This window comes from Trachypithecus francoisi, unplaced genomic scaffold (assembly GCF_009764315.1).
Source record: "Trachypithecus francoisi isolate TF-2019V2 unplaced genomic scaffold, Tfra_2.0 Lachesis_group0, whole genome shotgun sequence".
Taxonomy (NCBI): Eukaryota; Metazoa; Chordata; class Mammalia; order Primates; family Cercopithecidae; genus Trachypithecus; species Trachypithecus francoisi.
In genome coordinates this window covers 114002627-114025444 of record NW_022681453.1, presented here as the reverse complement: position 1 = coordinate 114025444, position 22818 = coordinate 114002627, and the positions used below count along the sequence as shown (strand labels likewise).

The 22818-nt window shown below is 37.4% G+C and overlaps 1 protein-coding gene across 1 annotated transcript in view; it reads left to right on the top strand.

Annotated features, from left to right (window-relative positions):
• WDR49 (WD repeat domain 49) overlaps positions 1 to 22818 on the top strand; it is a 188911-nt gene that overhangs the window by 64713 nt on the left and 101380 nt on the right. The gene's annotated exons all lie outside the window — the stretch shown is intronic.

Here is a 22818-nt window from a genome sequence, read left to right as displayed (position 1 = left end):
AAAAACTAAATAATCATTTCAAGTGATGCTGAAAAAGCATTTGATAAAATTCAACATCTCTTCATGATTTAAAAGACTCAAAAGGTTTTAATTTAGAAGAAACATAACTCAACATAATAAAAGTCATATATAAAAGACCAACAGCTAGTATCATACTGAAATGGGAGAAAGCTGAAAGCCTCTCACCTAAGATCTGGAACACAAGAATGCTCACTATGTTATTCAATATAGTACTGTAAGTCCTAGCTAGAATAATCAGACAAGAGGAATATAAAAAGGGCATCCAAATTGGAAAGGAAGAAGTCACATTATCCTTATTTGCAAATAATAAAATCTTGTATTTGGAAAAACTACTCCACCAAAGAACATTAGAATGGTAAGCAAATTCAGTAAAGTTGCAGGATACAAAATCAACATAATCAGTTGCATTTCTACATGCCAACAACAAACAATCTGAAAATCAATAAAGTAATCCCACTTAGAATAGCTACAAATAAAATTAAATATCTAGGAATAAACTTAACCAAAAAAGTGAAGGATTTGTATGATGAAAAGTATAAAACATTAATGCAAGACATTGAAGAAGCTACAAAAATGGAAAGATACTACATGTTCATGGTTTGGAAGAATAAATATTGTTAAAATGTCCATATTGCCAAAAGCAATCTACAGATTTAATGCAATCCCTATCAAAATACCAATGACATTCTTCACAGGAATAGAAAAAACAATCCTAAAATTTATGTAGAATCACAGAAAACCCAGAATAGCCAAGGCTATCCTAAGCAAACAGAACAAAAGTGAAGGAATCACACTAACTGACTTCAAATTATACTGTGGAGCTAGACGCATGACATTGGCATAAAACAAACACATAGACTAGTGGAATAGAATGGAGAACCCAGAAATAAATTCATCGATCTACAGTGAATTCATTTTAGACAGTGGTGCTAATAACATATATTGAGGAAAAGACAGTTTCTTCAATAAATAGTGCTGGGTAAATAGAATATCTATATGCAGAAGATAAAATTAGACACCTAAATCTTGTCATTTACAAAAATTAAATCCAAATTGATTATATATTTAAATCTAATACCTCAAACTATGAATCTGCTAAATAAAAACTTTGGGGAAACTCTCCAGCATATTGGGCTAGGCAAAAATTTCTTGAGCAATACCCCACAAGCAAAAGCAACCAAAGAAAAAATGGATGAGTGGGATCACATTAAGTTAAAATGCTTCTGCACAGCAAAGTATACAATCAGTAAAGTGAAGAGACAACCCACAGAATGGGAGAAAATATTTACAAACTATCCATGTGACAAGGGATTAATAACAAGAATGTACAAGGAGCTCAAACAACTCTAGGAAAAAAAATCTAATCATCTGATTAAAAGTGGGCTAAATACCTGAACAGACATTTCTCAAAAGAAGACAAATGGCAAACAGACATATGAAAAGGTGCTCAACGTTATTTATTATCAGAGAAATGCAAATCAAAATATTAGTGAGATATCATGTCACCCCAGTAAAAAATGGCTTATATCCAAAAGACAGGCAATAACAAATGCTGGTGAGGATGTGGATAAAAGGGTACTCTCATGCACTGTTAGTAGGAATGTAAACTGGTAAAACTACTATAATAGAGCTAAAAATTGAGCTGCCATATGATCCAGCATTCCCACTGCTAGGTATATACTCCAAAGAAAAGAAATCAGTATATCGTATGGATATTTGCTCTTCCATGTTTACTGCAGCACTGTTAACAATAACCAAAATTAGGAAGCAACCCAATGTCCATCAGAAGATAAATGGATTAAGAAAATGTGGTATTTATAAACAGTAGGGTACTATTCAGTCATAAAGAAGAGTGAGATCCTGTCATTTGCAATAACATGGTTGGAACTGGAGGTCATTATGCTGAGTGAAATAAGCCTGTTAGAGAAGGAAAAACTTTAAGTGTTCTCACTTATTTGTGGGAGCTAAAAATTAAAACAATTGAACCGATGGAGATAGAAGAAGAATGGTTATTAGAGGCTGGGAAGGGTAGTGGTGGGGGAGGTTGGAGAGGAAGTGAGTATGGTTAATGGGTACAAAAAAATAGAAAGAATTAAGAGGACCTAGTATTTGCTAACACAACAGAGTGGCTATAGTCAAAAATAGTTTAATTGTACATTTACAATATTTAAAATAATATAACTGGATTGCTTGTAACACACAGGATAAATGCTTGAGGTGATAGCTACTCCATTTACCCTGATGTGATTATTATGCAATGCATATCTGTATCAGAATATCTTATATAATCAATAAATATATACATCTACTCTGTATCCACCAAAATAAAAATAAATTAATTAGAAAAAATAAAAAAGAGGGCTGGCGTGGTACCTCACGCTTGTAATCCCAGCACTTTAGGAAGCCGAGATGGGTGGATCACTCAAGCCCAGGAGTTCAAGATCAGCCTGGGCAACATGGAAAAAACCCATCTCTACAAAAAATACAAAAATTAGTGGGCATGGTGGTGCACACCTGTAGTCCCAGCTACCAGAAAGACTGAGGTAAGACAATCATCTGAGCCTGGTAGGTTGAGCCTGCAGTCAGGCATGATCATACCATTGCACTCCAGCCTGGGTGACAGAGAGGGACCCAGTCTCAAAAAAGAAAAAATGAACAAAAAAAGGTCGGTGTCTTTTCAGCTTGTATTCTTGTTATTTATCACAGTGCTTGGCACCTTTTAGTGCTTATTCAATAGTTACATGTTGACACCTTGAAGTGAAGACATATTACTTTGAGTCTAAAGTACCAAAGAAACTTGAGTGAAACCTTTTATGATGTCTGAGTTAGATTTAGCTGGTCTACTTTTTGAGATCTTTTAGCACTTTGTCTCATTTCCATTATTGAATTTAACACAATCTGACTTGGATACCAGAGCATTGTATATGTATATTTTGTTTTTCATTAGATTCTGATTGCTTGAAGGTAAAAATTAGTTGTTGAATTTATTTTTGTGTTTCCCAAGACCTAGAAAATATTAATGTATTACATACATGTTGAATACAATATGTGAAATCATATAATTATCAACTAAATGATAGGATTCATCAGGTTAGGGGCAATGTCTTTCTAGCATTATGCCATATATATACCAGGTCCCCAATAAATTGTAGTTAAATAAGAGAATCTTTATCAAATATATATATGAAACAAGTATCAGATATTTTATCATTACAGACTTCTATGAGAGGTTTTATAATGTAAAAGCAAGTGAAAAAATGTCTTTAGAGTCATAGTTGATTATGTACAGCCATCATCAATGCTAAGACTACCTGGCCTCTTCCAAAAACAGTTTATCTTTCTATTTTTGTTTTGTTTGCATTACATTATAATGAAGCTTGTCATGCTGTCTTTCTGTTAGTCTAAATCTATTTCACTTTAATAAATTCACCATGATCTCAGTCTTTATGTTCTTACAACAAACAACAATGCATTCTGCCACCAGGGCAAGCCTCTGCTTTATTGCCATCAAATTCTTGTGGATATTTTATAGGACTGGGGCTAAGTTAGAAAAAATGAAAACACATTATGCTTTCAAGAGAATTGAAACATGTTTTGGTCAATGAATTGCTGAATTAGAAGATCTATAGACAAAGCAATTTAGATCTACAAAATTTTCTGCAAAAGTGATCTGAAACTTCATTTCTTTTTTGGAAATCTTCTCTATTGCTACTTTCCAGTGATGATTAAAGAATTCAGTTGTATTTTGCTTTGAACTCCTAAACTGATTCTCTTGAGATGACAGTCACTGGTGTTGAGGCCCTGCTGAAAGCAAGTAACTTGGTCATTTGGAGAGGAACCACCATGGGGAGTAAAAAAGATTTACAAAGCCTATGTCAAACCTCTCTGCTGGAGATTGACATTCAGCCTGTGAGCCTAATTCAGCTTTTTCATTACTCCTAACCATTCTCCCCTAGGCCACTAATCCTGATTTGTTCAGCAGAAGCAGATCAGTCTGTGACTTTATCCTTTGTTTGAGGTTCTGCTTTTTCTCAGAACCTGACTTCTATATTGTAGACCTATGGTTGGTAAGAATATAATCAGACTTTTGTGTGGAATGACTACATCTTACCCATTTGTCTTCTTTTCTTTTTTCCACACTGTTCCCCACCCCTACTTCCATCTATCCATCCAGAAACCAAGCATTTTCATTTAAAGTACACCAGTAAATGGATGAATGCCATCCTATAAAAATTACAAATGATGAGGAAGCATGTAGTGCAAAAAGTAAATATTCCTTATGATCATTTCACCTTCAAATCAATTTCTTTCCCAAAGAATAACTATTATCAACCCTTGATGTATATCTTCTTATATTGTTTTGCTATATACTTAATATGTTCTACATAATAATGTATTATAATATCATTATAATAAAATACAACTTTAATATGTTATTATCCTATGAGTGTGAACAAATACAGGGTAGTATTATTATTAGTTTTTATGTAAATGGTATCATATGACACATATTTTTCTACAATTTGCTTTTTCCTAAACAGTATCGCTTGAAGATCTTTATAGATAGACACATAGATATACATATATCTACATTTTTTGGCTATATAGTAATTCATGGTATGGATGGCCATAATTTAACTACTTAATCACTTATTGATTAAAACAGATATTGTTTCTAAGTTTTTTACCTTTGTTAGCCATGATACACACACACACGCACACACACACACACACACGCACCCCTTTAAGACCTCTTAGGGTTTTTTTTTTGTAATAACTTTCTAGAAGTTATGCTACTATTAGATCTCAAAGGCTTTCCATAAATATTGCCTATTACAGTGAAGAAATGTACCCATATTCTTGTCAACAGTGAAAATGGGTTCATTTTTGTGTGTGAACCTGATGAACAAAAACTAGGGTGAATTTCTTTTACAAATATTTATTGGCCATTTATATTTATTAATTTTTGTGCAATATTTGATCATGCCATTTATCTAAGGAAACCATTTCTTAGACTCAATTTTATAAATATTTAAAACTTTTAAATGAAAAAAACAAAGTTTTAAAATTTATGCCTTAAAGAGGCAAAATATTTGCAATGTATACAACAAAGAAAAGACAACAAAAAATTTTAAGCTATTTCAATCAAGAAAAAGTCAAGACTTTTAAAAAAATGAGTCTAAGGAATGATTTTCTTTATGGCTTTAAATTTTGTGTCTAGCTTAGACACAAAATATCTTCCACATCTCCTATTTGTAAGTTACTATAAAAATATTCTTTATTTTCTGCTAATACTTTTTCTATTTTTGATTTTTTTTTTTTTGCATTTAACTTTGTAGTTCATTTTTGTGTAGTTTTTTTCTACAATGGTTGCCTAAGGTTGTTTTTTGAATAATCTGTCTCTCCTAATGGTTTGAAATGCCATTGTTATAATCATCTGAATTACTATGTATACATGAATTTGTTTGTATATGCTTTATTCTTTCCATTAATTTACTTATCTTTTCCTATACTAATATACCATGGTTTAACCATTCTATCTTTATTGTGTATTTTGATGCCGGGTAGGGTAATTCCTACTTATTGTTTTTCTTTTTCCATTTGAACTATCCTCTGACATATTATCCTTTCAAGTAAATTTTAGGATCAATACAAATGTCCCATTCCCATGAAAAGCCCTATCAGTATTTGGATTGAAATTTCATTGAGTTTGGTGATGTTTGACATCTTTAAAACATTGAGAAAGAGCTCTCAGTATTTCTCTGTTTATTCAGTCTTCACTAAATTCCATAAAAATTGCATGCTTTAATTTACATCCCATTCTATGTTCAGATTTTTTTTCTGTATTCTAGGAGGCATTCTTATCATATTCTTGACTTTCTTGAGGTTGTTTCTAATGGAGAGGAGGCCACTTTCTATATTACTCATACATTGGGTTTTAATTTCAACTAACTTTTTTCTAAAAGGTTTTTTTTGAACTCTCTTGTAATTTTGGATATCTCTTGTTTCTTGTTCATTTAGGGGATCTTGACTTTTAACTCTTTAATGTTATACCTAATTATTTTACATTCTTGCTTATAATGAGAATATCTGGAGTTGTTTGTGTTCTTAATTTGATATTTGCTATTCTGGTGATTCTTCCTCATAGTGACTTGTTTCCTTTTATGTTTGGTTATCTTTCTTGTTCCTTCATTTTTTTACTGTTACTAGTGTATATTTATTCTGAGGAACTAAACTGAAGATGCTTTCTTCCAGAGAAGATTTGTGTTTGTTTCTGTAGGGTATAAATGTGCAAAACTACTGTCTTGAGGCTACTGCATTCTACATCTCAGTTGCCCAGTTTAACAGTCTCACTGCAATGGCTATACCTTGCTGGTGGACCAAGGCTTAGGCTTCTGGTTGTAGTTCTTTCCTTTATGTCTACTGTTCACTGTCCCCATTTTAAGTTTGTTTCTTTTTCCCTTGTTTTGTTTTTGGACCCATGGAAATGCTTCTTACTTCCTGAAGGTCCAGCAAGGCAACAGAAAGTATGTTTTATTTGTGTATGTGTGTTTTTAATAGAGACAGGGTCTTTGTATGTTGTCCAGGCTGGTCTCAAATTCCTGGCATCAAATAATTTTCCCACCTCAGTCTCCCAAAGTGCTGAGATTACAGATGTGGCCACCACAGCCAGCCAAAAATTATGTTTTATTCAGAACTGTATTTCTTTGAAGCAGGAAGACCCCTTACAAAAACCTAGTTTTTAATGATAATTGAATCAGAATTCTCATGTTGTAGCTGCTTTTGACTTTTTTTTTAAGTTGTTAGTGTATTGAGTAAAAAAAGAATTTTAAAATTTAAAGTGTTTTAATTTGTAAATTAAAAAAGGAGCTGTCATCTTTGAAAGTTAAAAGACATTTTTAAAAGCAAAGAAAAATTCTGTGAAGATTTTAATTTTATGTGAATAATGATAATTGCAAAGAATCAACCTGAGATTTACAAATTTTCCAAATGAACTTCTGTCCTAAAAAAAGAACGCACCTTAAATGAAATGTTGGCATTAGTTAAATTTATTGCAAATTTGTTTCTCTCTCTCTCTGTGTTGTGTGTGTGTGTGTGTGTGTGTGTGTGTGTTTGTTTGTTTTGAGATTAAGTCTTGCTTTATTGCTGAGGCTGGAGTGCAGTGACCTTGGCTCACTTCAACCTCTGCTTCTCAGGCTCAAGCAATTCTCCTGCCTCAGCCTCCCATGTAGCTGGGATTACAGGCTTGCACCACCATGCCCAGCTACTTTTTTAGTAGTTTTAGTAGAGACGTGATTTCACCATGTTGGCCAGGAAGGTCAACTCCTGACCTCAAGTGGTCTGCCTGCCTCGGCCTACTAAAGTGCTGGTATTACAGGCATGAGCTACCGTGCCCAGCCTATTGCAAATTTGAACTGGGAAATCAATGAAATTTCTGCCCAACAATTCAGAGTTGTTAGAAAATGTTTTGCCTCCTTTAAGGTCAGTGAAAAAATAAACAGACACATAATGGAAATTCGAGTCTTAGAGCTGTGTGTCTTCTCTCATTTCTGTTGAAGAGAACTAAAAAAAATAGAAGATAATGGTTTTCACTCATGTCCCTGTGAAGAGACCACAAAACAGCCTTTGTGTGAGCAATAAAGCTTTCTAATCACCTGGGTGCAGGCGGACTGAGCCCAAAAAGAGAGACAGCAAAGGGAGATAAGGGTAGGGCCATTTTATAAGATTTAGGTGGGTAGTGGAAAATTATAATCAAAGGGTGTTGTTCTCTGGTGGGCAGGGGCAGGGGTCACAAGGTGCTCAGTGGGGGAGTTTTTGAGCCAGGATGAGCCTGGAGAAGGGATTTCACAAGGTAGTGTGATCAGTTAAGGCAGGGACCAGCCATTTTCACTTCTTTTGTGGTGGAATATCATCAGTTAAGGCAAGAACATGCCACTTTCACTTCTTTTGTGATTATTCAATTACTTCAGGCCATCTAGATGTATACATGCCGGTCATAGGGGATATGAAGGCTTAGCTTGGGCTCAGAGGCCTGACATTCCTGTCTTCTTATATTAATAAGAAAAATAAAACAAAATTGTGTTGAAGTGTTGGAGAGGTGAACATTTTGGGGGGTGGTGTGGAAAGATAACGGGAGATGTTTCTCAGGGCTGCTTCAAGTGGGATTAGGGGCTGCATGGGAACCTAGAGTGGGAAGAGTCAAGTTGGAGGAGGATTTTGTGGTAAGGGGTGATATTGTGGGGTTGTTAAAAGGAGCATTTGTCGTATAGAATGATTGGTGATGGCCTGGATATGGTTTTGGATGAATTGAGAGACTAAACGGAAGACGCAAAGTCTGAATAAGAGAAGGAGTAAAACAGATGTTAAAGGACTAAGAATTGGGAGGACCCAGGACATCCCATTAGAGAGTGCCCAAGGGGGTTCAGCATAATTACTTGCTTGGTTGGCAAGTTTAGGCTGTATCCTTGAGTTTTTTTATGTTGTCATATACCAAGCCAGATTGATTTAGGTAAAAAAACACTCTTCATTTAAAAATACACAGAGCCCCCCCCCCTTTCTTTTAAGCAGTAAGTAAGTCGAGGCCTCGGCAATTTCAGAGGAAAGAGAAATGCCAAGCTAGCAATTGTTTGTTAAAGAAGGATTAGAAATGGCTAGGAGACAGTGACTGAGATTGATAGTGAGGTGGAGATAGCTGGGGAGAGGTAGAGGTTGGCATAAGAACAGGAATGAGAATAAGAGTAAGTATAAAAGTAAAGAGTAGGACTTCATCAGGGTGAAAGTATTGAAGTGTGATCTGTCACTTAAGATCTTCTATCCACTTAAAGAGAGACTTAAGTGTGACAGTTTGAGGTAAAACCAGGCGCTACTGAATACCAAGACTCTGAGAAACTGCTTGGGTGATTTGACTAGTAAAGGCCGGTCCGTTATCAGACTGTATACAGGTGGGAAGGCCAAACCAAGGAATTATGTCTGACAGAAGGGAAGAAATGACCATCGTGGCCTTCTCAGATCCTTTGGGAAAGGCCTCTACCTATCCAGTCAAAGTGTCTACCCAGACCAAGAGGTATTTTAGTTTCCTGACTCGGGGCATGTGAGTAAAATTAATTTGCTAGTCCTGGGCATGGGCGAATCCCCGCACTTGATGTGTAGGGAAGGGAGGGGGCCTGAACAATCCTTGAGGGGTAGTAGAATAGCAGATGGAACACTGAGAATGATTTCCTTAAGGATAGATTTCCACAATGGAAAGGAAATGAGAGGCTCTAAGAGTTGGGCTAGAGGTTTGTAACCTATATGGAAGAGGTTATGAAATGATGACAGAAAGCAATGGGCCTATGAGGCTGGAAGGAGATATTTTCCTTGGTCCAAGAACCATTTGCCTTGTGTGGAAAGAGACTGATAGGTGGAAGTTTCAGTGGGGGAGTAAGTAAGAGTGGCCAGATGAGAAGGAGAAAAACTGCCGTGAGGGATAGAAGTTGGAATGCTAGCTGCTTTTTTACCTACCTTATCAGCATAAGTGTTGTCCTGAGTGATGGCATCTGATGCCTTTTGATTGCCCTTGCAGTGAATGACTCCAGCTTCCTTTGGAAGTAAAGTGGCCTTGAGAAGGATTTTTATTAAAGAGGCATTAATGATGGAGGACCCTTGCATAGTGAGGACATTTCTTTCTGTCACTACAACAGCATGGTGTTGCAGGATATGGAAGGTATATGTAGAGTGTAGATCCTAAATATTGACGTGTAGTCCATTTACGAGAGCAAGGGTTCGAGTTAAGGCAATAAGTTGGGCTTGCTGAGAGGTGGAGGAGGCAGTGGGGCAGAGGTAGTGGTGCAGAGTGGTAGCCTCAATGATAGGTGTGGAAGATACTATAGCATAGCCTGGCTTTGCTGGTGAGTGGTGATTAGGCCTGGTGAAACCGCCATCAATAAGCCAAATGTGATCAGTGTGAGGATCAGGAAAGAAGGAAATATGGGGAAATGGAGTGAAAGTCAGGTGGATCAGAGAGACACAGTCATAGAGGTCGGGTGTGGTATCAGGAATAATGTGGGAGGCCGGATTGAAGTTCGGGCCAGGAACAATGGTAATTGTGGGAGACTCAACAAAGAGTGAGTATAGCTGAAGGAGCCGGGGAGCAGAAAGTATATGCATCAGGTGTGAGGAAGAAAATAGATTTTGGAAGTTATGAGCGCTGTAGAGAGTGAGTTGAGCACAGTTTGTGATTTTGAGGGCCTCTAAAAGTATTAGGGCGGCAGCAGCTGCTGCACGGAGACATGATGGCCAGCCTAAAACGGTAAGGTCAAGTTGTTTGGATGGAAAGGCTACAGGGCACGGTCCCGGTCCTTGTATAAGAATTCCGATTGCACAACCCTGGACTTCAGCTGTGTGTAATGAAAAGGGTTGGGACGAGTCAGGGAGAACTAGTATGGGAGCTGTCTCTAAAGTTATCTTCAAAGAACAAAAAGAGGAGTGGGGAAAGGATTTAGGATCTATGGGGTCAGCTAGATTTCCTTTTATGAGTTTATATAATGGTTTTGTTAGGATGGCAAAACCAGGTATCCAAAGGTAAAAGTACCCAACCATGCCTAGGAAGGAAAGGATTTGTCATTTTGTAGAAGGTATTGGGGTTTGAGAGATCAGTCAGACAGGATCAACAAGGAGACCATGTGTGTTTTTATGAAGAATTATGCCTAGGTAGGTAATGGATGGAGAATAAATTTGAGCTTTGGAGAGGGATACCTGATATCATTTCGAGAATAAACGTTGAAGGAGCAGGAGGGTGTCTTGTTGAGAAGATTCAAAGGAGGGGCTACAAAGTAGAAGGTCATCAATATATTGAATAAAGTGAGAAGTAGAGGGGTGGAAAGAAAGTAAATCATGAGAAAGAGCTTGGCTGAAGTAATGAGGGCTATCCCTGAAGGCTTGCAGCAGCACAGCCCAGGTAAGTTGCTGGGACTGATGGGTGTCAGGGTCAGTCCAGGTAAAAGCAAAGAGAGGCTGGGATGAGGGGTGCAGGGGAATAGTGAAAAAAGCATCTTTAAGATCAAGAATGGAATAGTGAGTTGTGGAGGAAGTTATTGAGGACAAAAGAGTGAACGGGTTGGGCACTACAGGGTAGATAGGGAAAACAATTTGGTTGATAAGGCACAGACCCTAAACTAACCTGTAAGACTTGTCTGGTTTTGGGACAGGTAAAATGGGGGAATTGTAAGGAGAGTTTATAGGTTTTAGAAACCCATGCTGTAGCAGGCGAGTGATAACAGGCTTTAATCCTTTTAAAGCCTGTTGTGGAATGGGATATTTGCGTTGAGTGGGGTAAGGGTGATTAGGTTTTAATGGGATAGTAATGGGCATGTTATCGGTTGCCAGGGAGGGTGTAGAGATGTCCCATACTTGCAGGTTAAGGTTGGGGGATACGAGAAGAAGATGCAAAGGAGGCTTTGGGTTGGAAAGAAGGGATGCAATGAGACATGGCTATAGTCCAGGAATAGTCAGGGAAGCAGATAATTTAGTTAAAATGTCTTAACCTAATAAGGGAGCTGGGCAGGTGGAGATAACTAAAAAGGAGTGTATAAAAGAATGTTGTCCAAGTTGGCACGAGAGTTGGGGAGTTTAAGAGGTTTAGAAGCCTGGCCATCAACACCACAGCAGTTATGGAGGCAAGGGAAACAGGCCCTTGAAAAGAAAGTAATGTGGAGTAGGTAGCCTCCATATTGATTAAGAAGGGGACAGACTTACCCTCTACAGTAAGAGTTACCTAAAGCATCTGTGATGGTCCAGGAAGCTTCTGAGGCATTTGGGCAGAGTCAGTCTTCAGCTGCTAAGTCAAGAAGATCTGGGAAGGAGTCAGTCAGAGCCTTGGGCAAGTTGGAAGGTCTAATTTCCAGTGGGGTCCTGCACAGATGGGACATGGCTTAGGAGGAATCCTGGTCTCTGGGCATTCCTCGACCTAGTGGCCAGATTTCCGGCACTTGAAGTAAGATCCTGGGGGAGGAGGTCCTGAAGGAAAACCTGACCACTGTGGCTTAGGCGTTTTGAAGTTCTTGTGTGCTGGAGATGTCCTGGGGTTTCTCTCACAATGGAGGCAAGGAATTGCAACTCAGAAATATGTTACTACCTGGCTGCCTCTACTCTATTATTGTACACCTTGAAGGCAGGGTTAATTAAGTCCTGTTGTGGGGCTTGAGGGATGGAATCTAATTTTTGGAGCTTTTTTCTAGTGTCAGGAGCTGACTGGGTGATAAAATGCATATTGAGAATAAGACGGCCTTCTGGCCTCTCTGGGTCTAGGGCCGTAAAACGTCTAAGTGTTGTTGCCAAATGGGCCATGAACTGGGTTGAGTATTTATATTTGATGAAAAAGAGCCTAAACGCTAAATGATTTGGCAGAGAGGTCTGATAAAGAAAAAGGAGCATTAACCTTGGCTATGCCTTCAGCTCCAGTCACCTCTTTAAGAGGAAATTGCTGGCCAGGTGAGTTTTTATATTTGACGAAAAAGAGCCTAAACACTAACTGATTTGGGAAAGGTCGAATAAAGAAAAAAGGAACATTAACCTTGACTATACCTTTTGCTCCAGGCACCTTTTATTATTATTATTATTATTATTATTATTATTCTTTAAGTTCTAGGGTACATGTGCATAACGTGCAGGTTTGTTACATATGTATACTTGTGCCATGTTGGTGTGCTGTACCCATCAACTCGTCAGCACCCATCAATTCATCATTTATATCAGGTATACCTCCCAATGCAATCCCTCCCCCCTCCCCCCTCCCCATGATAGGCCCCAATGTGTGATGTTCCCCTTCCCGAGTCCAGGTGATCTCATTGTTCAGTTCCCACCTATGAGTGAGAACATGCAGTGTTTGGTTTTCTGGTCTTGTGATAGTTTGCTAAGAATGATGGTTTCCAGCTGCATCCATGTCCCTACAAAGGACGCAAACTCATCCTTTTTGATGGCTGCATAGTATTCCATGGTGTATATGTGCCACATTTTCTTAATCCAGTCTGTCACAGATGGACATTTGGGTTGATTCCAAGTCTTTGCTATTGTGAATAGTGCCGCAATAAACATACGTGTGCATGTGTCTTTATAGCAGCATGATTTATAATCCTTTGGGTATATACCCAGTAGTGGGATGGCTGGGTCATATGGTACATCTAGTTCTAGATCCTTGAGGAATTGCCATACTGTTTTCCATAATGGTTGAACTAGTTTACATTCCCACCAACAGTGTAAAAGTGTTCCTATTTCTCCACATCCTCTCCAGCACCTGTTGTTTCCTGACTTTTTAATGATTGCCATTCTAACTGGTGTGAGATGGTATCTCATTGTGGTTTTGATTTGCATTTCTCTGATGGCGAGTGATGATGAGCATTTTTTCATGTGTCTGTTGGCTGTATGAATGTCTTCTTTTGAGAAATGTCTGTTCATATCCTTTCCCCACTTTTGATGGGGTTGTTTGTTTTTTTCTTGTAAATTTGTTTGAGTTCTTTGTAGGTTCTGGATATCAGCCCTTTGTCAGATGAGTAGGTTGCAAAAATTTTCTCCCATTCTGTAGGTTGCCTGTTCACTCTGATGGTAGTTTCTTTTGCTGTGCAGAAGCTCTTTAGTTTAATTAGATCTCATTTGTCAATTTTGTCTTTTGTTGCCGTTGCTTTTGGTGTTTTAGACATGAAGTCCTTGCCCATGCCTATGTCCTGAATGGTACTACCTAGGGTTTTCTTCTAGGGTTTTTATGGTATTAGGTCTAACGTTTAAGTCTCTAATCCACCTTGAATTAATTTTTGTATAAGGAGTAAGGAAAGGATCCAGTTTCAGCTTTCTACTTATGGCTAGCCAATTTTCCCAGCACCATTTATTAAATAGGGAATCCTTTCCCCATTTCTTGTTTCTCTCAGGTTTGTCAAAGATCAAATGGCTGTAGATGTGTGTTATTATTTCTGAGGACTCTGTTCTGTTCCATTGGTCTATATCCCTGTTTTGGTACAGTACCATGCTGTTTTGGTTACTGTAGCCTTGTAGTATAGTTTGAAGTCAGGTAGCATGATGCCTCCAGCTTTGTTCTTTTGACTTAGGATTGTCTTGGCAATGCGGGGTCTTTTCTGGTTCCATATGAACTTTAAAGCAGTTTTTTCCAATTCTTTGAAGAAAGTCATTGGTAGCTTGATGGGGATGGCATTGAATCTATAAATAACTTTGGGCAGTATGGCCATTTTCACGATATTGATTCTTCCTATCCATGAGCATGGTATGTTCTTCCATTTAAATAAACTAGAAAATCTAGAAGAAATGGATAATTTCCTGGACACTTACACTCTTCCAAGACTAAACCAGGAAGAAGTTGAATCCCTAAATAGACCAATAGCAGGCTCTGAAATTGAGGCAATAATTAATAGCCTACCAACCAAAAAAAGTCCAGGACCAGATGGATTCACAGCTGAATTCTACCAGAGGTACAAGGAGGAGCTGGTACCATTCCTTCTGAAACTATTCCAATCAATAGAAAAAGAGGGAATCCTCCCTAACTCATTTTATGAGGCCAACATCATCCTGATACCAAAGCCTGGCAGAGACACAACAAAAAAAGAGAATTTTAGACCAATATCCCTGATGAACATCGATGCAAAATTCCTCAATAAAATGCTGGCAAACCGGATTCAGCAGCACATCAAAAAGCTTATCCACCATGATCAAGTGGGCTTCATCCCTGGGATGCAAGGCTGGTTCAACATTCGCAAATCAATAAACGTAATCCAGCATATAAACAGAACCAAAGTCAAGAACCACATGATTATCTCAATAGATGCAGAAAAGGCTTTTGACAAAATTCAACAGCCCTTCATGCTAAAAATGCTCAATAAATTCGGTATTGATGGAATGTACCTCAAAATAATAAGAGCTATTTATGACAAACCCACAGCCAATATCATACTGAATGGGCATAAGCTGGAAAAATTCCCTTTGAAAACTGGCACAAGACAGGGATGCCCTCTCTCACCGCTCCTATTCAACATAGTGTTGGAAGTTCTGGCTAGGGCAATCAGGCAAGAGAAAGAAATAAAGGGTATACAGTTAGGAAAAGAAGAAGTCAAATTGTCCCTGTTTGCAGACGACATGATTGTATATTTAGAAAACCCCATTGTCTCAGCCCAAGATCTCCTTAAGCTGATAAGCAACTTCAGCAAAGTCTCAGGATACAAAATTAATGTGCAAAAGTCACAAGCATTCTTACACACCAGTAATAGACAAACAGAGAGCCAAATCATGAATGAACTCCCATTCACAATAGCTTCAAAGAGAATAAAATACCTAGGAATCCAACTTACAAGGGATGTAAAGGACCTCTTCAAGGAGAACTACAAACCACTGCTCAGTGTAATAAAAGAGGACACAGACAGCTTTTTAAGAGGAAATTGCTGGGCAGGTGGGGGACGGCCTATTGCGGAAGGAAACTGTAAGCCGGACAGAGGGGGTGTGAGGAGGGGAGGTGATAGAAAGATTATAGGGTGGGGGAGTGGAGGCTGAGGAAGAATTGGGACCTGCCTTGGCCTGGCAAGGAGCAGCCTGGGCAGGAGGGGGAGGTCTGACGGGTCTGTAGAAAAGGAAGATTGGAAAGTCTCGTCGACACTTGAGATTGGGACTGAAGGGACAGGCAGGAGGGAAAGAAGGAGGATTTGGGAGGAATCGCATTGGTAACAGAGACTAGGGAGGGAACGAAGTGTGAGAAATGCCTGAATGTAAGGCATCTCTGACCGCTTGCCCATTTTTGACAAAAATTATCTGGGTCTTGTAGGATGGAGAAAACGAAAGTGCCATTTTCTGGCCGTTTAGAGGCGTTGTCAAGTTTGTATTGGGGCCAAGCGGTGCTGCAGAAGAAAAAATGACATTTAGGTTTTAGGTCAGGTGTGAGTTGAAGAGGTTTTAAGTTTTTGAGAACACAGGCTAAGGGAGAAGAGGGAGGAATGGAGGGTAGAAGGTTGCCCATAGTGAAGGAGGCAAACCCAGAGAAAAGAGAGAGTAGAGACACAGAGAGAAGGGGTGGGAGGTGCTTGCCCCCCAGAGAAGTGGTGCTTGCTGCTAAGGGTGAAGGGCCAAAGCAGGTGTCCCCGCGTGATCAGACACCTCTGAAATGTGGGTGAATAATGAAGCAGGCGTCCCTTGATTAACACCAAAGAAAGACTGTCTTCCCCAGCCCATGACTGGTGCCGGAGTTTGGGGTTCACCGATAAAACGCTACTCCTCTGTCTCTACCAGAAAAGGAAAGGAATTGAAATGTAGAGAAGGGAGAGATTGAAGGATGGTGCCAGGATTGAAAGGAGAAAGAGGTTGAGGGATAGTGAGAGAGGTTGGAGAAGAGAGTAAAGAGGCCGCTTACCTGGTTTTAAATTGGTGAGATGTTCCTTGGGCTGGTTGGTCTGAGGACCAGAGATCTTAGGAGGATCTTTCTTACGGAGCAAACAGCAAGAGGACAGGGGATTGATCTCTCAAGGGAGGTCCCCCGATCTGAGTCATGGCACCAAATTTCGCTTGCGTCCGTGTGAAGAGACCACCAAACAGGCTTTGTGTGAGCAATAAACCTCTTTAATCACCTGAGTGCAGGCAGGCTGAGTCCGAAAACAGAGTCAGTGAAGGGAGACAGGGGTGGGACCATTTTATAAGATTTGGGTGGGTAGTGGAAAATTACAGTCAAAGGGGGTTTTTCTCTGGTGGGCAGGGGCAGGGTGTGCTCAGTGGGGGAGCTTTTGAGCCAGGATGAGCCAGGAGAAGGGGTTTCACAAGGGAGTGTCATCTGTTAAGGCAGGGACTGGCCATTTTCACTTCTTTTGTGATTCTTCAGTTACTTCAGGCCTTCCAGATGTATATGTGCAGGTCACAGGGGATGTGATGGCTTAGCCTGGGCTCAGAGGCCTGACACTAGTTCTAGTAGCAATTTAAAGATAAATGGCAGAGGAGAAGATTTTAATTTCAAACTAGTATTTTAAGTTTGATTTCAGTCCTGGGAAAAAAAATAGCAAAAATCTTTCTTGAAGGAAGAACTGTTATATGACTTTAAGATAAAAATGTTAGCCAAAGTATTCAGTAGAATAGTTCTGCTAGCATACATCATGTCAAACAAAATTGTCTTTAAGCATTTACTGATTATGCTTTTGTGGATTACTGAAAGTCTTAACCTCTAAATAAATAAAATAGATTGTTAGTACATAAACGTGTGTTCAGGAAAAGCAATGCCCTCCATTCCTGTTATCCTATTATCTGCAAGTAGGCTATCCATTTGTGTGGATTGCTCCTGGTGAGCTGGGCTGCTGCACTGCTGTACTCAAAAATCCCCTAGTAATACACACACACACACACGGAGGCATATACACACTCTCCCTTTTTTCTTATTGTTATTTTATATCTATCTCTTACAGGATGAGAGGAGTTAGTAAATGTTTGATAAAGCCAAGCAGGTCTCCTTGAAGTGGAGTCATCTAAGTCTGTTTTCTACTTCTCCTTCACTTTTATGCCTTTATGAGGAACTTACAAATTGTTTTATTTTCTGACTACTTTGAATTAAACATCTTGCTAGTATGTAAATAATACTGATTTTGATTTAAAAGTGCACTGAAAATAGATTTTCTATCCATTCACATGTCTATTTATACCCCTACCTATATCTATGAAGCTATTCACTTAAAAATGTAATATTTGTAGCACAGAAGAAATGCTTTATTTCTTTATTTACTTATTTATTTATTATAGTTCTGTGATGCCTATGTGAATAATAGTGATTCTGTCCATCTCTGGCAGGGAGTAGGGGATTCTTCAGCAAAGCTAGACTGAAAACATGGTGATGTCCTACATTTCTTTGATTCAATTCTCACAATGTACCTTTTTTAATTTGTTTGAAATATTGCTATTTTAGAGTATTTAGATGCTACATTGTAGACAAATTTGATAGAACTCCAGAGCTGGTAGAGGCCCCTTCAGCAGAAAGATGAACAAATGGAAAGATAGAAATCACATATCTGAACTGACTCGGATGAAAACTAGGATTGGGTGTCTGGAGTCTCAATCCATTGATTTCTAGATCTATAGTATATAAATAATACAGTATTCACTTGTAATATTGCATTGCTAAGAGGTTAACAGTTAAAAGAAGATAAATATTATGCAAGAAAATGTCATCATCATTTGAAAAGCTATATGATATTACTAATTAAGGCAACATTTATTTGCCTTAATATAAAATCATAAACTTAGGTTCTCATTCTTGCTGATATAAAAGTGAACATGAAATACAGAGCCCCCAAACATGCCCGTTCATGGACTTCATTTAGTAAGTCTGAGTTTAGACAGATATCACAAGTTCTCAGATATAGTGATGTAAATAGATACAGATCAATTTAAATAAAACTTTGTGGATAATACAAATTACAAAAAGTATTCCATTGTAATTTTTAAGCTTAAAGGTTTGTGAATCTATTTTTCTACTAAGAATAAAGAAAACCTTTCTAGGATATCTGAAATGAAAATTGAAATTAAACATACTCCTTTCTGAACTGTGGTTTAATTCTATTCCAGCAGTCAACTTGAATATAAAAGAAAGTGAGAACGCAGGAGTCTCAAATAATGACTAGATATTTAAAGGACATTTTTTTCAAAGGACTTGATTAATAAAACTGAATTAATGTGAGGGCTTTTATGATTAAAAGGATATAGACTGATTAAAAAAGAAGGGGAATACAATTATTTGGTTTAAAGCCAAGCTATGCGATATTACTAATTAAGCTGAGGGAAAGATTTCTTTTTCAAGGAGATTATTATTGACCTTAAAACAAAACAGAGAAGTTAGGTATAATACAAAGGAAATGCCTGGAAAAAAAAAATACTAATATCTGAGCCCCATCCTCAGAGATTCTGATTTAATCGGTCTGGGAAAGGGCCAAAGCATAAGAGATTTCTAGAACATCATAGTTGTTTCTAAAGTCAAGTTTAAGAATCACTGGTAGGAAAAATTAAGAACGTAAGAGAGGTCATATACCGTCACCCATTTTATGCTTTCATGGCTGTACTTCAATGCTGTTGCTTAATTCTCAGCAGAAAGCAAAATTAGAGAATTAAAGATGGAAGGTGGACTTAGTGGGATCATTAATTGAGAGAGTTTAGGGTTCCCCAGAGGAAGAAGAACAGTAAACATTAATTTAAAAAATTAATGAATGTGCACATTCTGATAAAAATATTTCTAGTTTTAATTCCTGACAACAAGAAGTAACCTGTTGTAGACTAGACAGATTATTAATCACCTGTTTTTAATTTATCATATAATTTATGTTACTAAATGTCAGTGAAATATCAAATCCAATATAAATTACTTAACACAATGAAAAAATGATTCTGGAGAAATTATAGTTCATTAATACTGTGGAGTTATTGTCAATGTGTACTCAACTATACCCTATATTATTATTCTGACATGAAGTTAGTTTCCATTTCTTAGAAGGGGTCTGTACTAAACAAAACAGGATTTTGAATAATGAAGGCATGACTCTCATTAGTAATTTAAGTATTTGAGAATGATCTAAATATGTCTAAATTTATAACTAACATTCAGAATAAAAGCTTATCAATTCTATTTATATTTAGAACAGAATTTATATATTTTTTAAGATAAGCATTTCCTGGAGAGCTGCCAGAATGTTTTAACTTTTTTTTTTTTTTTTTTTTTTTTTAATGATGATTAAAAACCCAAATGAGTTCTTTAATAAAAATCTTTGGCAAGAAAACCCAATTTTCTCTATGAATCTATATTTTTAGGTTCAGAGGGATTGGTGATGTGGTTTACTAAGTAGAGATTAACTAGGCTAGTTCAAGCTTGTTATAAGTGCTGGTAGTTAGAGTAAATGGAGACATTACCGTATGCTAGAAGCATAATTATTTTGCAAGATAAATTTTCATTGTGGATTATGTGAGATCTGCAATTGGGTAAATAAATGTGTGGAAGTGAGGGAGACTTTTTGTGTGGGAGTGTTGTATTCTTGGGCCTATCCTGTTTGATCTTTTCATCAATGATCTGGATATAGACAGAGTGAGCCACAATCTTTAATTCAAAAAATATTTATCGAACACTGTCTATGTCTGTATTAGCCCATTTTCACACTGCTATAAAGAATTACCTGGGACTGGGTAATTTATAAAGGAATGGTGAGGAACTGACTCACAGTTCCACATGGCTAAGGAGGCCTCAGGAACATACAATTATGGCAGAAGGTGAAGGGGAATCAAGGGCCTTCTTAACATGGCTGTAGGAGAGAGAATTGCAAGCAGGGGAAATGCCAGATGCTTACAAAACCATCAGATCTCGTAAAAACTCACGCATTATCACGAGAACAGCATGGGAAAAATTGCCCCCATGATCCAATTACCTCCCTCCAGGTCTCTCCCTCAACACCTGGAGATTATAATTCAAGATGAGATGTGAGTGGTGACACAATGGCACAAATCCTAACCATATCAATGTCCTATGGGATATGTGGAGAAATCAGGGAGGAATTGTCAATATAATTAAATTAGGATTCAAAATGATATTGTCACTTGGAAACTCTATATCAAAAATAGGAAAAATTTTAGTCTTAAGTAAAAAATGTATTTTTGGAAACAGGAGAGTAGACATCTGGCTTGGTTATTTGTTCATGGGAATAATATATAGAATTTTGCTCAATTAAGACATCAAGGCAAGTGAAAAGCATGAAGGAGAGGCTTAATCAGCTAACGCAAAAATAGGCTGCCTTAAAGAAATAATAGCACCTGTAATGATAAGAACACAGTGGAAATATTGGCTCAATTCTGGGTGATTTCCTTAAAGCAGATCTTTAAAGATTTTTGGGTGCTTACAGATAGTGTTAAATTAATGGGTCAATAATTAATATATAAACATATTTAAAATTATGACCCCAACAGGCCAAAAAATTTAAAATGCTAACTTGGGAGAAATGGGAGGAGAAAAGGAGAAAAGGAGTATAAGTAATTTTTCTTCTTCTTTCTGAGTCACTAGATATAGTTACATATAAAGTATATACAGTACGCACACATATACACACACACATGTGTGCACAATTATATTATTTAGTGTTACAGAAAAAATCATAACCCAGAAAGAATTAAAGAGTAAAAGAAGGCCATCTCTAAGGATGAGGACTGGAGTAGAATATATGAGTTGAGATAAAAGCCTTCTGGTGCTATTTGACTTCATACAATGGACACATCTTACTATGGTTTTTAAAAGTAAACAAGGTCTGGATGACGACCCTCCCCTAGAGAGAAAGTGGAAACAAAGACATTGAGAGAATCAAATGGCCATCATGGTAATACATGAGCACCATGGTAGGTGGTAGTGAGATCTGAAAACTGATATTGAAATGGTTGAAGGAATTGGGATCATTTAACCTGGAGAAAAAGGGTAAGAGGAAGCTTATGCAGGTGTGAGAAGAGGGTAAGGTAGAATGAAAAGGTAAAAGAAGATGTCTTTGGATGAACATATTTAATAATTACTGTAAGGATTCCTACCTTATAGATTCCTAGGACTTGTTGGTATATTTGTGAGGTGTATCTATGTACCCAAATAAATTATATGTAAAATTGTATGTATATATGGGTATATGCATTTGATGAGTTGGGATAGAACTATCATTTTCAATAGATTTTTTTTCCCCCAAAAGGATATATGATTTAAAATAGGTTAAAAACTATAAGGTTGCTTGCCTTATGGGGTAATAAAGACTCATCTAAACAGAAACTATCTTCTATAGATAATGTAGAAATATTTTTCAGGTTGGATAGACTAGTTTATTTGAAATAACATTTTCTGCTTTTAGGTTCTAATATTTACACAATGAAAAAATAAAATAGACATAATAATAAGGAACATTCACTGAACACATTACAGGCTTGTCATCATGTTAAGTGCTTGACATAGACTCTCATTTAATTCTCATAGTATTAGGTGAGGTAGAAACTACATTAAAAACTCAGATAAAAAAAAAATTATTGGAGGACCCCCTGTTAGCAAGGAATAGAACTGAGATTAGAAACCAGGAAATCTGGCCCTAGGTTACAGAGATATGGTTAAAATAAAAGCCCTGTGGTGCTTCTAGATTTTGTACAACAGACACATTCTACATGTTTTTTAAAAGTAAACAAGGTCTTGATGACTTGCTTGATATCCCCTTTTGGAGAGGTTTTTTTACTGCCTCAGTAGCCTCTGTTAATTCTGTACCACTACTGATAGCACCAACACTTGCACCACAAAGCTATCTTTCTATTTTTTTCCTGGGACACTTAGTGTGACTCACCTTCTCTGGAATGAAGGGAGCCATGAGAAAATAGAAGAAAAGGAAAAACAATTTTGTAATGTCTGTTGAATCTAAAGCAACCTATTTCTTGAGCAAGGATTCAGTGTTTGCCTTCTACTAGCCATTGGTAAATGCATGACATTTGTGTGTCTTGAAGGTGTTTGAACAAGAATTTAATATCTATGGTTATATGAACTTGACCTCATTTAATGCCACTTGTTTTATTTTACCAAAAATACATATATACATATATACACATACATACATATATATGCATATATAGCTATATGCACATATATAGATACATATATCTACACACACATATATACATATATATGTATACACACACACACACACATATATATATATATAGACAGAGAGAGAGGGAGAGAGAACTGTATTAGTTTTCTATTGCTAGTATAACACATGAGCACAAACTTAGTAGCTTGAAACGGCACAAACTTGT